Genomic DNA, 17,858 nt, shown 5'->3' with positions numbered 1-17,858 from the left:
TTGAAAATACCTTGATTTTTGGAAATTCTTAAGGTAATACCGATGAGCTTTTCTCCGGCCATGCCATTGTGTTTTTTCATTTTGTGAGGAGTATCTAATTGAATTTTCAAAGTAATAACAAACGAAATTCTGTAAGGATTTTCTAAAGGAGTTTCCAATGCTGAAAGAATACTGAAGAAATTTTTAAAAATTCAATTTTGCAAAGAGCTGTCGAAAGAATAACAAAAGTAATTGTCAGCTAAATTTCCAAAGGGATTGCAGATAAAACTTCCAAAAAAAGCCGGTATGAACCTGCCTACGGCAGAAAATTCCCGAATAAAGAGATAAAAGAAAACTTCCAAAGGAATTGATAAAGGAAATCCCGTAAGAGTTGCCTGATAAATCTGCACACCTTCTTCAGCCAAAGACCACAGACTGTATATAACTTACACTGGACAACGGATTACATGTAAGACTGTAAGATATCCAGTGGCTCAATGAAGAATTTTCCGTTTGGCGAAAATTTTCTCCCGACCGGGATGGGAATCGAACCCACAATTCGTGGCTTACAATACGCCTAAAAAGCTGGCGTTATTAACAGTACAATCACGAACCCCACAGTTATGCTGTAGGTATTTTCAAATATAATAACTTCAATCAATTTCCAATATTACTGCTGAGAAATTTCCAAAAGATTTATCGAACAAAATTTCAAAGAATTGCCGAAATAGAAAACCCAAAAAAACTTATATGAAGTTTTGGATCAAATCCACTAAATATTGCTAAAGGATTTTCAAAGAATTTGCTGAAGAAATTCCGCCAAAAGGAAATTCGAAATATTTTCGCAGGGTTACTTTTACGGAATTCGCCAAAACGATTTGCAAAAGAAATTCCGAATCAGTAAGAATTGGCACATATGTTTCCAAAAGAATGTTACAAATATTCCCAAAGTAATAAGCATAGGGTTTTTCAATTGAATTGTAAAAAAAAAAACAAAAAGAACTTTCAGGCGGGATTCCCAAAGAAATTTCCGTAGAAGAAATTTTTTGAAAAAGTCCACAAAGCCATTGCCAAAGCATATGTTACATAAGTTCCTAAAAAGTCTTGAACACTTTCACCAAAGAATTTTTTTTTATCTATTCGTATATGTGGAAGGCTCAATCGCCACATGGGTATAACTGAGCCGAAATCTTTTGTTATTACATTGATTTTACATTTTTCAATTTATTACTGCCTTAAAACTATGTTAGTTTGGGAAGCCGAAGTACTCGCGGCTGTTTCGAGGTTAAGGATTGAAAATAAAATAAAATAAAATTGGGAAGGAAGGATTTATGGGTTTAAAACAAAATTTTTTGCTTACCCATTCTAAAAAACATTGATGGGACAAATTGTCCATATCTGTAACGGAACCAAAACGAAAGGACTTTATCGGAAGACAACGACAAGAAGAGGACACACGGAAGGCGGGCGACGACAGACAGGAGCGAACAACAAAACCAAAAGGCGGACAACGAAAACAAGGTACAGAATACATCAAACTCTGACAACAACACGTTACAAAAGCTGGTAAATCAGGTTCATGTATTCCAAATCAAGTCCTGCCAACACTTCTCTAACGGGTTTCTGTTGTTTTCCTCGGACCCGGAGAATTTCATGCAGCTCAAATCTGACCTCAGGAATTGCTGCACAGATATCCAAAGTCGTAACTGAAAAAAACAATCCGAATAAACTGCATGACCCGAGATTAAACTGACAGCTCCAAAGAACACAAGTACCACGTTGTGAGAAAATTTTGAAATAAACTTTCAATGTAAAAGCTTCTTTTCTTCTTGGAAGGTTTTACAAACATAGTAACACGGATACACAACGATTATATCAAGCTTTCAGCTACTAAGAACAATACACCCCAAAAATTTTTAACTAAAATTTGCCGAGTTATAAGTTTTAGCAAAATATTTGTGAAAATTCAGCAAGGTTTGCTGATTTGTTCAGTCTAATCTACTGATCACCATCAACGTTTTGCTGTAACTAAGCAAATTTTGCCGAAAGTTCAGCGAAAAAGCTTAATCTTTCAGCTCATCAAAATTTGGCTTAAGGCGTCTTGGTGTGTAGCATCACATCATGAAAACTCTTAGTCTTCTGAGTAACTTGGTCGAAGACAGTATCCTTCTAAGTGGTAGAGAGCGCGAGATATACGACGTTCAGACTGAACTGGAAGCCCCTAAGAACACTAGCACCACGCAGTGAGTAATTTTTGAACTATTTTTTTTTCCTATGTAAAAGCTCTTAGTCTTCTGAGCAACTTTGCCGAAGACAGTATCTCTCTAAGTGGTCCAGATCACGAGATATACGGCATGTAGACTGAATTGGAAACTCCTAAGAACAATAGCGCCACGCAGTGAGTGATTTTCGAACTAAATTGTTTACTATGTGAAAGCTCTTAGTCTTCTGATCAACTTTGCCGAAGACAGTATCCTTCTAGGTGGTCCAGAACACGAGATAAACGACGTTCAGACTGAACTGGAAGCACCTGAGAACACTAGCGCCCCGCAGTGAGTGATTCTCGAACTAAATTGTTTTCTATGTAAAAGCTTTTAGTCCTCTGAGTTACTTTGCCGAAGACAGTATCCTTCTAAGTGGTCCAGATCACGAGATAAACGACGTTCAGACTGAACTGGCAGCTTATAGGAACACTAGCGCCACGCAGTGAGTGATTCTCGAACTGAATTGTTTCCTATGTGAAAGCTCTTAGTCTTCTGAGTAACATTGCCGAAGACAGTATCTTTCTAGATGGTCCAGAACGCGAGATATACGACGTTCAGACTGAACAGGAAGCTCATAGGAACAATAGTACCATGCAGTGAGTGATTCTCGAACTAAATTGTGTTCTATACGAAAGATTGTATTGTTCAACTGAGCAACTTTGCCGAAGAAAGTATCCTTCTAAGTGGTTCAGAACACGAGATATACGACGTTCAGATTAAACTAAAAGCTCCTAAGAACACTAGCGCCACGCAGTGAGTGATTTTCGAACTAAATTGTTTTCCATGCGAAAGATTTTAGTCTTCTGAGCAACTTTGCCGAATGGCATAATCCTTCTAAGTGGTTCAGAACACGAGATATACGACGTTCAGATTAAACTGAAAGCTCCTAAGAACACTAGCGCCACGCAGTGAGTGATTTTCGAACTAAATTGTTTTCCATGCGAAAGATTTTAGTCTTCTGAGCAACTTTGCCGAAGACAGTATCCTTCTAGGTGGTCCAGAACACGAGATATACGACGTTCAGACTGAACTGGAAACACCTAAGAATACTAGCGCCACGCAGTGAGTGATTCTCGAACTAAATTGTTTACTATATGAAAGCTCTTAGACTTCTGAGCAACTTTGCCGAAGACAGTATCCTTTTAGGTGGTCCAGAACGCGAGATATACGGCGTTCAGACTAAAATGGAAGCTCATAGGAACAATAGCACCACGCAGTGAGTGATTCTCTAACTAAATTGTTTCCTATGTGAAAGCTCTTAGTCTTCTGAGGAACTTTGCCGAAGACAGTTTCCTTTTAGGTGGTCCAGAACGCGAGATATACGACGTTCAGACTGAACTGGAAGCTTATAGAAACACTAGCGCCACGCAGTGAGTGATTTTCGAACTAAATTGTTATCTATGTGAATGCTCTTAGTATTCTGAGCAACTTTGCCGAAGACAGTATCCTTCTAGATGGTCTAGAACGCGAGATATACGACGTTCATACTGAACTGGAAGCTCATAGGAACACTAGCGCCACGCAGTGAGTGATTCTCGAACTAAATTGTTATCTATGTGAATGCTCTTAGTCTTCTGGGCAACTTTGCCAAAGACAGTATTCTTCTAGATGGTCCAGAACGCGAGATATACGAATTTCAGACTGAACTGGAAATTTACAGGAACACTAGCGCCACGCAGTGAGTGATTCTCGAACTAAATTGTTTCCTATATGAAAGCTCTTAGCTTCTGAGCAACTTTGCCGAAGACAGTATCCTTCTAGGTGGTCCAGAACGCGAGATATACGACGTTCAGACTGAACTGGAAATTTATAGGAACACTAGCGCCACGCAGTGAGCGATTCTCGAACTAAATTATTTCCTATGTGAAAGCTCTTAGTCTTCTGAGCAACTTTGCCGAAGACAGTATCCTTCTAGGTAGTCCAGAACGCGAGATATACGACATTCAGACTGAACTGGAAGCTTATAGGAACACTAGCGCCACGCAGTGAGTGATTCTCGAACTAAATTGTTTCCTATGTGAAAGCTCTTAGTATTCTGAGCAACTTTGCCGAAGACAGTATCCTTCTAAGTGGTCCAGAATGCGAGATATTCCACAACTACTGGCAAAATGTAGTGCTATCCCACATGTCCGACATGGTGCCCTGTGTAGCAGATTCCCGGTGGCCATTGATCCCGGAACCACTATTTCAACATATCAACACATTCTTGACGTAATTATCTATCAAATAAGACTTTGGTCATTTGAATTGGTGAAAAAATCATCATTCTATAAGAGTTTGATTTTCTGGGTCATAATGACCCCAATGCATTATTCGTAACTTTTTTTGTGGCGCCATTTTGGTTTCACCTTAAGAAAAAATTTTTTTTTTCAAAAGACTCGTTTCTGCAAAATATTAAAAGTCAAGAAGTTTCATTACGATGAGTTAACTAACAAAAGAGATATTAATGCTTGAAATCGCGTTTTGGGTCATAATGACCCTAATGCACGACGAAGGTTAAATACAAATAATACAACAATAGTTTTAATAAGTGTAAGAAGGGTTCTGTTCACCATAGGTGGATTAAATCGGGTTTTTTTTGAAGTGTCAGAAATTACCCAAGAATTCCTCCACAGGCGTTCCTCGGAAATTCCATCAGGAGTCCCTCAAAAATACATCGTGATGTTCTCCGAGAATACTTCTATGAGTTTCTAGGAAATGCCTCCAGGAATTCCCGTAAAATGCTTCACGAGTTTCCCGGCAGTTTCTCGGAATTTTCTTCAGTGGCTATGCTGGAACTCCTCCAGGAGTTTCCCAAGAATTACTTTAAGAACCTTTCGACAACACTGCAAGAGTTCTTCGGGAATTCCTCCGGGAGTTCCCCGAGGATTCCCCGGGAGTCCCCCCCAGATTTCTCCAGGAGTTCGCTGAAAACTCCTCCAGGTAATTTTCGCAAGGGTTCCTCCAAAAAAATTTCCAGAAAGTCCAGAGTTTCCTCCAGGAATTCTTCCAGGGATTTATTCAGGAATCCTTAAGGGATTCTTCCAGAAATTTCTCCAGGGATGCTTCCAGAGATTCCTCCAGAAAATCTTCCAGGGATTATTCCAGGAAATTTCTTCGGGTAATTTTCCCGATTAATTTCTCCAGGGGAACTCCTCCAGGACTTTCCCCAGGGATAACTGCAACTTAATCTAGAAATACATCAAGGTATTCCTTCAGAAATCCCTCCACGGTATCTTCCAGAAATTCTTCCAGGAGTACCTCCACAAATTCATCGCGGGATTCCTCCAGCAATAGGACAGATCGGTGAAGTACTAGATTTGTAGTAATGAGCTTAATTTTAGTATGGTGAGGAGGTCAATTCTCCGTTTCGGCAATGAAATGGTGCAAAAAAGTGTTATTATGATTCCTTGCCTAATTTGATGCTGTTTGAGCAAAACTTTGGGCAATAGTGTTTTTGTATTCTCCATTTCTTGCAACATAAACAACATAGTTATCCAAAGTTTTGCTCAAACAGCATCAAATTATGCGAGGAATCATAATACCCACGCTTTTTGTACCATTTTATTGCAGAAACGATGAATTGACCTTTTCACCATACAATAATTTAGCTCATAACTACAAGTCTAGTACTACACCGAACGTGCCCCATTCCAACAAGGGTTCTTTCAGGAATTCCATCAGTCATTTCTCAAGGAATTCCTCCATGGATTCCTTCAGGAATTATTTTAGGAATTCCTCCAGGAATTCTTGCAAGAAATACTCCAGGAAATCCTCCAGAAATTCCTCCAGATAATAAAAATTAAAAACAAATAACTTCAAAAAATCCTCCAGGTATTACTCCAGGAATTTTTACAGGAAATAATCTAGGAATTCTTACAGGAAATACTACAGGAAATTCTCTAAGAATTCCCCCTGGAAATTCTTTAACAATTCCTTCACAATTTACTACATAAATTCTTCCAGATAGTACTCCAGGAATTCCTCTAAGAACTATTCCAGGAATAACTGCAGGATTTCCTACAGGATTTGCTGTAAAGATTACAACAGGAATTTCTCCAAAAATTCCTCCAGAAACTTTTTTAGGAATATCTCAAAGAATTCCTCCAGAAAATACCCCACAAACTCTTCCAGCAGTTTCTCCAGGAATTCCTCCAAGAATTATTCCAAGAAATGCTCCAGGAATTGTCCCGGGATATGCTTTAGGAGTTCCTCGCGTTAGTTCCTCCAGGAATTATTTTAGGAATTCCTACAGGAATTCTTACAGGATATACTCTAGGAAATCCTCCAGAAAATAAAAATTGAAAAAAAAATAACTTCAAAAATTCCTCCAGGGATTCCTTAAGAAAAAAAAAACCTTCAGGAATTCCTCTAGGAATTCCCCCAGGAAGCAGTTCCAGGAGAATTCCCTGAAGGAAATTTCGGAGGTATCCCTGGAGTTCTTCCAGGAACATTTTCTTGAGGTTTCCTGAAGAATCTTGGAGGTATTCAGAAAAGAATTTCTGGAAGATTGTTTGTATTAATTCTTGAAGGAATTTTATGAAAAAATCTCTGGAGGTATTTCTGGCGAAATCCATGAAGGGATTCTTGGCAAAAGTCTAAGAGAGATCCCTGTTGAAAATCTTGGGCAAGGTCCTGTACAAATTTTTGGAGAAATTCCTGGAAGGAAGTGTTACAGGTATAAATATTTGTTACATTAATAAGACAAAATAATTGTTTAATGTGTTCTAAATGTAACATTCGTGAGTTATTTGTGTTATATGTTTCAATTGGACTTGTAAATATTCGCCTAATTTTAATGCACATTTATAGGGTTCTGTCAGAATAGTGGCCCATGGAGTGCAATCCTATTTTGATTGCCAGCTTTCAGGCCATTTCGTTCAGTGGATGAATACTAGAGATACAAACCTTTCCCTGACACGGACTTCAAGTTATAGAGCTCTAGTAATAGAACCCCAAACGGGATGCCCGATTAGGATTAGTTTTCCTAGACAAAACCAAGCTATGAACACAGCGGCAAAGACTGTGAACTAAAAGGCGAAATGCCATACAAAACACAAATTCCAGGATGACTGATGGACCTAGAACAAATATGAAACATCGTCATCCTGTGTTCGGAAGGTGTTATCCATCTGTTGTTGTTTATTAACGAGATTTTTAGCCCTAGGCTACTCTCGGGACCCACGCTTTACTTCCCTTCCGAAGGAATAACCCACATTTTGTGAGTTTGTCGGGAGTGGGATTCGATCCCAGGTCCTCAGCGTGATAGTCAAGTGTTCTAACCATCACACCAGATCCGCTCCTGTTATCCATCTGGATAACTGGCCATATTTGTGTTAAGTGTTGTCCTGTGTTAATTTGTGATGTCTCTTGTTTATGCATTCGTAAGGTTCTATGAGTTGTGATGTGTAAATTCTTCGTAATAATTAATTTTCTTTAATTTTTGTAACAGATGCTTGGAAGAATTCTGGGCAGACGTCTTGAGGGAATTTCTGAATGAATTCTTGGAGAAATCACTAAAGGAATTCTTGGTAGAATTCGTGGAGGAATTCTTAGGGGAATTCCTGAAAATATTAAGAGGATTTTTGGATCAATTCCTAGAGGACATCCTGCAGGATCTCCCGGAGTAATTTCTGTTGGGATTTTTGAAGGATTTAAAGTTGGAATTCCAAGAGAAATTTATCAAGGAATTCCTGAAGGCCTTCGTGAAGTAATTTCGAGAAAAAATTTTGGCGTAATTCCTTAAGATTTTTTTGAGGAATTTCTGAAGAAATTCTCGAACGAATTCTTACAATAATCCCAGAAGTTTTTACTTGAGGAATTTCTAAAGGTTCCTGAAGTATTCTGGAGGAATTCATAGAGGAATTTCTGGAATTTCTAGAAAAAAAATCTTGAAGGGATTTCTGGTAGAATTCCAGGATGATTTCCTAAATAAGAAATTCCCTGAAAAAAAATCTTCCTGAAGGAACTTCTGGAGAAATGACTGAAAGTAATCACGGATGAATTCGTAGTTTTTGGAAGAATTTCTGGACGATTTCCTGCAGTTTTCTGGAGAAATTCTTTGAGCAATTTCGGGAGAAATTCCAAGAGTGATTTTTTGGAGAAATTCCTAAAGGAATTCTTGGAGGAATTCCTGGAGAAATTCTTGGTGGAATTCTTGAAGGAATTCCTGGAGAAATTCCTGGAGGGATTTTTGTAGGAATTTCGGGAAGAGTTCTTGAAGAAACTCCTGGAAGAATTTTCGAGGAATTTCTTGAAAAATTGTTTGTGAAATTATTGGCAGAAATTCTTGGAGGAATACCTGGAAGGATTCTTTGAGGAATTATTGGCTAAAGTCTTGGAGGAATTCCTTAAGGATTTTTTGGAGGAGCCTTTCTCAATCTTCTTTAGCGACGTGTGTATTTTTATGGGGCTGGTAGGTCACGACTCATAGTTTGAGAAAGGTGGTTTTGGAGGAACTACACCGATAAAGTAAAGAGATACAAAATTAGAGCATGTACAACTTGAAGGTTTTAATTACAGAATAGTTTTATTGGCCTAGATTGCCATGTGAGTGTTGCTAAGTTATCAGAATTGCGCTGTGAGACTCTTAGAGTAGCGTAGATTATATTCCGCGAGCATCAGCTACAATGAAAACATCCTAAGATTTACAGATATTGCGACCCATACTCCAAAATACATTGGGTCCATTTGTATGCCAGAAGAGCTCCAAACAGCAATACATAGAGTTACTCATAATATTATGAGGTGCAATAAACACAATCGTGAAATAATTTTGTCGATAGAGTGGAGAGAAACAAGAGTACAGCCTGTTTATAAAATTTGGTTTACAATGTTGGATCTGTGACACAAACTACGGATTATTTTGGAGGCCTTAGAATAGCTCTGAGATCAAAACTTCAACAGACCATGATGAGTAGTAATACATTTTATGCAAAAGATCAGTGAAAACTATTTACCATTATAAAAATGATGAAATTTGAGCAAAAACTGTAGTTTATAAAAAAAAAATAAAAAAAGCCACGTGTTTTCGGCTACCTGCAAAAGGGGAAAGGGTGCAAATTGGGGGAGGTACAATGCATTTCTTAGCACAACGTTTCCCCTTGACTATAAAAAAAGGCTTAAGGGTAAAATGTTTTAGAACAAAGAAGATTTGCACTTCTACCAAAGGAAGATTGTCCCGGGTGTTTAAGGGTTGAAAATGGGTAAAATATCAGTAGATATAGATTCAATAATTTTTATAACGGTATAAACGAAAGAAAGAAAAATTAAGTGAACAATCAGAAGAAGAAGTGTCTACCTCGTTTGTGACTTTAGATGGATAGAATCAGGATGATGCTCTTTTAAATTTACTGTTCAAAATTCCACAAACAAGCGATAAAGAGGTCTGACACGGTCGGACATGCTCCTCGGCTTCGCGAACGATATTGTTCGGCATCGGTTGTACTCTTCGGCATCGGTTGTAGGGCAGTGAAGGAAGCTACGCTTCTCTAAAGAGGGAGACAGTGAGACAGGCTTTACTTAGTGGTAAGATTCCATTTTTTTTTTTTCAAACTTTCTTCGTTTTCAATGATAAACAGTCTCATTTGTAAGGTATTCTAAGTACCTAACAATATTTCCTTGATAGTTCAATGGATTCATTAAAAATTTTAATGCATTTTTATCGGTTTTTATCGGAAACCTAATTGCAAGCATGAAAAACCGAAAGTTTCCAATTTTTATTGTTGCAGGCGTACGCAGGGCTAAAAATGTCATTTGGACATATGTATCTAAATTGAACCACCTACAGCTCATTTTAGAAGCTAAATCTGGGAATAAAGTATATGAAAAATTTGTGCGGCAAGACCAGTTCTACAAGAAAGTCACGGAAAACCGCTTTAAATTAGGTACCCTAATTTATATATGTTGGAATGACATTTTCAGCACTGCTCGTACGACATACACTACCCGTCATAAGTACGGACTCACAAAAAGTATTGCAACAATATTGCATCACCCTGACTCACCTCGATATCTCTAAAACCAGAACACCTACAAAAAAGCCGGCTTCAGAAAAGTTGTTGCTTTTGGTCTTCTGAATAACTTTCCTGAAGACAGCATCCTTGTAAGTCCTCAGGTTTTGGAGATATCGAGGTGAGTCAGGGTGATGCAATATTGTTGCAATACTTTTTGTGAGTCCGTACTTATGACGGGTAGTGTATTTGTGTGAAAAAAAATGGATAAACTGGGAAAGCAATAATAAACGCAGAAACAAGGAATTACCTAGGGTATAACTTTTTTCACAGACGTTGGATCACTTTGCAGTCTTCGACAAAGTTGTTTGGCATATAGTCACCTACAATAATACCAAAGAGTTTAATTATTGAACGCTTAGAGCGCCACCTAGCGGCAAAATCCAAAAACTTAAAATTTCTGCATACATTTGGCCAAGTTTTCCCATACAAGCTTCAAGCGTTTTGAGCGCCCCCTTAGGCTCAACCGATTTTGCTCAAATTTTGAACGTAGCTTCTGGGAACCCAAAACAACTGATTTAGGAGGCAAGACTTGGCATTTTTCGAAATTTTTGTTTTTCATATAAGTGCACTAAGGTGGCCCACACTACACGTCATAAAATGAAGAGGGCAAAGATGATGATGACATTAAGGTGAATATATAACGAAGACACACCTCGAAATTTCAAAAGCACAAATCTGACGAACCAAGAGACGGATTGCGCTGAAAAGTTGATCGATTGGTGACCCGCTGGTGGTCACCAATCGATCAATTTTTCAGCGCAAATCAACTCTCGGTTCTTCAGATTTGTGCTTCTGAAAATTCGAAGTGTGGCTCTTCGTTATATATTCACCTTAACTACTTTCTATCTAATTCAATCAAAAGCTTTAAACGAATCTAGTTCACCCCTTTTCTCTCAAGTCAGCATACATCACTGCTCGTGACCGTATAGGCATAAGAATCAAACCCGATTTTATGGAAACAGAAAAACAGCAGCTAATAACGCCTAGCCGTAAAGAGTAAAGAGCCGAAACCAAATGGCTGTAATGGAACGGTTTTTTAAACCATCATAAAAACGGTGTAAAACTTTCGCGACTTATCTCACACTCGCACCGTCCGGACGGGGCGGTAGGCCTGAGAAAAAATAAACATTCAACTATGCATAACGAGATCTCGAGAGAATTAACGATCATCGCAAATCATAACTGGTTGTCTAATTTATTTGTAAAATCCGAAACGCCTTCCTATTTGGTCGGTTGCCTTTGCTACGGTGGTGGTAGCATAAAACTACCATACCACACCAGCACCGAAATGTGCCAAAAATTTGATTGCTGTGAACTATATTGTTTTACGATTCGTATCTAATTTAACAGATCTGTGAACTAGGCTTTCGATGAGACTTTGGTAGAAACTAACAGTTTATGGGCTGGCTATGAACATACGGTTGGACTTACACTCCCGTTCAAAAGTTTGGGGTCCCCCCCTCAAAAACATGTCATTTTTTCAGGCCCATATCTCCACCAATTTGCGTCCGATTTCAAAACCCTAGGTTTCATTCAAAAAATAATAAGTCAAAGAAACTTTGAACATGATTTAAAAGAAACTTTTTCAAAAAAATTGTATGTAAACTTAACCCAAAGTTGCCAAATTTTCTTAAAAATGAATATAAACTTACGGCAGTGTCGCTGGAAATTGGGTCGACCAAATTTTAAGATGAGAGCGGTAATATAACCCATTATCTATTAGCATTCAAGTGCTTTTTACAGAACTTAGCTAAAAAATCTAGAAAAAAAGTTATTAAGTAAATTAATCCTTGATGTCATCGACCAAAAGTTTGGGGTCACCCCTCAAAATGATGTATCGGCCAAAAGTTTGGGGTCACTATCGTAAAACATGGAAAAGTGATTTGTTGATATCTTTGTCATCTTTCATTCAATTTTAATTCTTCTTGGCTTATTTGAAACAAAATGAATGATACTTACTGCGTAGACATTGAACCACACATATTTGTTGAAATTTACATAGTAAAACTTAACGTAAACTTGCCTCATTTTTTGGAGCGTGGTGAAATGTGCTAACTTTACATAACATTTTTATATACAAAAATCGTTAAATACGTTAAGTTAAAGACATCAAACGTAAATACAGTTTATTATGTTTGAATTGAGCCAAAAATAAATAAAATTGAACTATAGATGACGAAGATATCACCAAATCACTAATCCATGTTTTACGAAAGTGACCCCAAACTTTTGGCCGATCATCATATTGAGGGGTGACCCCAAACTTTTGGTCGATGACATCAAGGACTAATTTACTTAATAACTTTTTTTCTAGATTTTTTAGCTAAGTTCTGTAAAAAGCAGTTGAAAGCTAATTGAAAATGGGTCATATTACCGCTCTCATCTTAAAATTTGGTCGACCCAATTTCCAGCGACACTGCCGTAAGTTTATATTCATTTTTTAGAAAATTTGACAACTTTGGGTTAAGTTTACATACAATTTTTTTTTTAAAGTTTCTTTTAAATCATGTTCAAAGTTTCTTTGACTTATTATCTTTTGAATGAAACCTAGGGTTTTGAAATCGGACGCAAATTGGCGGAGATATGGGCCTGAAAAAATGACATGTTTTTGAGGGGGTGACCCCAAACTTTTGAACGGGAGTGTACATAACAGATAAGGAGAAGCTGCAGCTTTTCGACAAGATCATTCTGTGGGATTTTGGATTCGATTTACGGCAATTACGGCCTAGAATCTGATCGTAATGTTTTTTTTTAAGTGATCAAGAGGATGTGAGGCTTTGTTTTAGTTGGGCATAATGCTCAAAGGTGTTCCAGGAAAGTTCCAACAAATCTACATACGTTTTTTATTGTCCTTCTGCTGGTGCGCAATAACCTGTAGGCTCTATGAAATATGGTTCAGCATAGTAATAATGTCCAAAACTGTTAAAGATCCTCCATAAACTCTCGTGAATATAGATAGGCCTTAAGCTGTACAAGCATTATCCATAAAGTTTTGTCCTGTAAGAAACTAATTTCCAAAGATGGTCTAGATCCTTCATGAACTTCCGCGAGTAAAGGCCCTAAAATCAACAAGCGCAATCAAGAGACAGTTGTTACATTACTGATACGGTGCAACATCCTATAGGTACATGGAGTATTGTTTTGCAAGGAATGAATTTCCAATTATGTTCTATTTCATTATGAGTGAAGGTCGTATGATCAACAAAGGTAAACAATAACTTTTGTAGAAGTAATGTAGTAACAAACGCTTAATCACGCTTGTAGATCTTAAGGCATATACCTTGGCATATACTCGCGAGAGTATTTGGATGACCTAGAACATCTGTGAAAGTCAGTACTCTACGAGACTTCTTCCATGTAGGATGTTGCATCGCATATGTAATCTAAGGCTGACACATTTTTTTTTTTGACTTTTTGTCAACCTTCCCCACCCCTTCAAAAATTTTTGGCTGGATTTCGCATTTTGAGGGGACAGATAAAAAATATTTATCAAAATATCGGGTCTTGCTGAAAATTCTTTAACAAATCCGATGAGTTTTTAACATTTTTCAGAATAAATGCTTTATTATTATTATCCCCCCCGCGACCAGCCAAAGAGTGGTGGGACAAAAAGTGAAATAAATATTTATAACGGCCTAATAACTAATTGAATATGCTTATAGATCTACTGCATGTATGCGCGACAGTTCTTGGATGATCAAGAACATCCTTGGGAATCATCACTATACAAAAGTATCTTCCATGGACCTGTAGGATGTTGCATCACATCAGTAATGTAATTACACCCCATTGATCATGCTTGTGGATCTCAAGGCCTCTATTCGCATGAATCCTTGAAGGGCCTAGAATATCTTTGGAAATCATTGAACATGGACTTGCGAGATGTTACATAGCATTAGGAATATAATAACAACCCAGCAATGATTACCCTTGTGGATCTAAAGGCCTATATTCGCGAGCGTACTTGGATGGCGTAGAACATCTTCGGAAATCAGTACTCTACACAAAACTTTTTCATGGACCTGTATAGGCAGGCTTGATAATCCTCCTCGAAATCAATGAGTTTTGCAACATGCTCTAGAGCGGTGTTTTGTTTTTGCCTCGTCGCGAGGGAGCGAACGAACCCCAAGCAGAGAGACAATAAAAACTGAGCGAGGAAGAGGGGAACGAAAAAAGAGCCGATGATTAGGTATCTCGGGTTTTTGAGTGCGATTTTCGCCTCGAGAGTCTTTCTTTGTATGGGAGTGGAACTCGCGAGAACTTTTTGAGTGTGAGTGGACGTAAGATACACAACAAGCAATTATGAGTGTTGGACGAACTCCTCGCTGCGCGGCAAGCTCCCGCTCGGTGCTGTTGAGGATTTGCGTTGTGATTTCTGAGTTTTATTTTCACTCCTCAGAAAATCGCCAAAATCGCTTCCTCATTTTCTCGCGAGGGAGTTTCTGTCAAGCCTGCCTGTAGGACGTTGCATCGTGTCAGTAATTATATAACAACCCATTGATAACGATTGTAGACCTTAAGGCCTCTATATGTTATATTAATCTTGGGTGACTTAGAACATCTTTGGAAATCTAACTCTACAAAACTGTCTTCCATAAACCTGCACAGATCGAAAAAATAGTGTAAAACTCTGTGACATATAATGCACATAATTGGAGCGTGGGATACCACAGAAGTTTACATGACATATCATGTAAACTTCATGAAATGTCATGTAGATTTCTATTATATGTCGTGTAATTCAGCATGACTCAAAGTTTTTGCATGACATATAATGCAAATTTATATGATATTTCATGTAAACCATCATAGCATGAAGTTTACATGACCAAAAAGAAGTTTACATGACGTGTAAACCTCATTATTTTTATCTGTGTGTAGGATGTTGTATCGCACCAGTAATGTAATATCGGCCCTTTGATCACGCTTGCGGATCTTGACCTTGCTTAAGGCCTATATTCACGCGAGTTGAGCCCTTTGGGTATCGATACTCTACAAAAATATCTCCCATGGACCTGAAGGGTGGTGCACTGTTGCATCGTATCAGTAATATAATAACAACCCGTTCATCACGCTTATATGACTAGAACCTCTTGATTCCCAACACAGATAAAAATAATAAGATTTACACGTCATGTAAACCTCATTTTAGTCATGTAAATTTAGTGTTATGATGGTTTACATGATATATCATGTAAATTTGTGTTATATGTCAAGTAAACACTCAGAGTAATGCTGGATTACATGACATATAATGGAAGTTTACATTACATTTTATGACTTTTACATGATATGTTATGTAAACTTCTGTGGTATCTCACGCTCCAATTATGCGCATCGTATGTCACAGAATTTTACACTCTTTTTTCGAACTGTGTACTAAAACTACCTTAAACGTTTATGAAACGCTTTGAATTCATCTGAAATCCCCCTGAAACTCACTTGAGAGCAGTGATCCAACATTCTGCAACGCCCCTGAGAACTTTCAGAATCTCCTAATAATCTCACTCAGCCAAATAAGCTTAACATTTTCATAAGGCCTAACTTATGAAACGACTTTTAAACAATTCATAATGATTAGAATGAATTTCATAAGGTCGCTCTTTCACGTACACTGAACGGCGGCTTGCGGTGAAAATTACTATTCTGAGGGTCAATTTAAATACACAACGCCACTAAATTTGTGCAGACTGAGTTTCGTTTCAATTCAACAGAATTATGTTTTCAATTTTACCATGAACTCGATTTTCAATTAAAAAAAGTTTCTGTTGGCAACCGGATTCGAACCAAGAACCTCGATATCACCAAGCTCGCACGCTACCACTCGGCTATCGAACCGGTTGATGTGAGAGGAAACAAAACGCACACAAGAAGCGTTGGTGGGTCGATCATCATGTTTTGCTATGGTAAATTTAAAAACATTTGTATGCTTGTCATTACTGCAAGCCGCCTTTCAGTGTAGAATCGTCTCACAGCTTGGCTTTTATATATGTTTAGTAACTAGGTATTCTCAGGCGTTGGTAGCCGTGTGAATTAAACACGAGCTCAGTGATTTCGACGTTCATGGATCGAATCCAGTCTGCATCATTTTAAGATTTCTAATGAAATCTGGCATAACAAGTACGATTAATTTTCATACGGTGTTCTTATGGGATCCATAATTAAGAGACAAACCAGCCAAGGGCTGAAAGTTTCTATAATAAAGCTAAGATGCATTCAGCACCTTCAAATGATTTTCTAGATTAATATGGTCTTCTACAAAGTTGTTCCTAAAAATAAGGCCATCTTTTCAATATACATAAAAAACTTGGGTGGTCCACATTTTCAAAGAAATTGGGAACCAAACTTTTTTATTTGCAAGAATAACTATAAACATTCTTCGGAAAAGTTGTAGGTCTATAAATTTTGAGCAAGTTTGCTGAAGATACTTTTAATGTAGCTTTAAAATCGACCGATCTAGAGGTATTTTTCTGAATAAGCTTAGGGTGGTTCAAGAAAAATCGGTTTTCTGGCGTTAACTTTTTCAGTTTCAATTTTTCATCAAAAACGCCCAAGAAACACTTGTAGAGCACTTGAAGATGCGTCGTTTCGTGTGTTGAGATGGTCGTAATCTCCTTTGATGCAAAAGTTACAGACATTTTTTTTTAAATCATAGTTTTTTAAAAAGATGTTTTGACGGGTTGGGGCAAACATAAAAAATATCTTTTGCCCTGCATTCAAAAGAAGAAATGTTGTTATAAAACATATCAACAAATTAGAGGGATGTTATTTTTGTAACTCAAGTGAAAAATACTTGAAAAGTATCTATTTTTTCTAGAAAATCGTCAATATCTTTTGAACGGAATGACGTAGCAACATTCTCAGCGCACGAAAATGTGCGTTTTTTAAGGCTCTAAAAATGGTTCTTAGACAACTTTGATGAAAAATTTGAAACAAAAAAAATAAAGCGTTTAAACTGTTTTGACCAAATTTGGAGCATTTTCCCATAGTTTTCGTAGGGTGAGGCTAGAACAAATCGTTTTATTGCTTTATCATTTTTGTTTCAAATGTCTCGTCAAAGTCGCCTAAGAACCACTTTTAGAGCTTCAAAAACGCGCATTTTCGGGCACTGAGAATGTTGCTACGACATTCCGTTCAAAAGATATTGATGGTTTTCTAGAAAAAATAGGCACTTTTCAAGTATTTTTCACTTGAGTTACAAAAATATCACCCCTCTAATTTTTTGATATGTTTTGAAACAACATTTCTTCTTTTGAATGCGGGCAAAAGATATTTTTTATGTTTGCCCCAACCCGACATAACATCTTTTTAAAAAACTATGATTTTTTTAAGAAAAATGCCTGTAACTTTTGAACCATAAGAGATAACGACCATCTCAGCACACTAAGCGACGCGTCTTCAAATGCTCTATAAGTGTTTTTTGGACGACTTTGATGAAAAATCGAAACTGAAAAAGTTAACGCCAGAAAACCGTTTTTTCTTGAACCACCCTAAGCTTATTCAGAAAAATACCTCTATATCGGTCAATTTTAAAGCTACATTAAAAGTATCTTCAGCAAACTTGCTCAAAATTGATAGATCTACAAGTTTCTCAAAGAATGCATACAGTTGTTCTTGCAAA

This window comes from Aedes albopictus, chromosome 2 (genome assembly GCF_035046485.1).
Source record: "Aedes albopictus strain Foshan chromosome 2, AalbF5, whole genome shotgun sequence".
NCBI lineage: Eukaryota > Metazoa > Arthropoda > Insecta > Diptera > Culicidae > Aedes > Aedes albopictus.
This window is presented reverse-complemented; position numbering follows the sequence as displayed.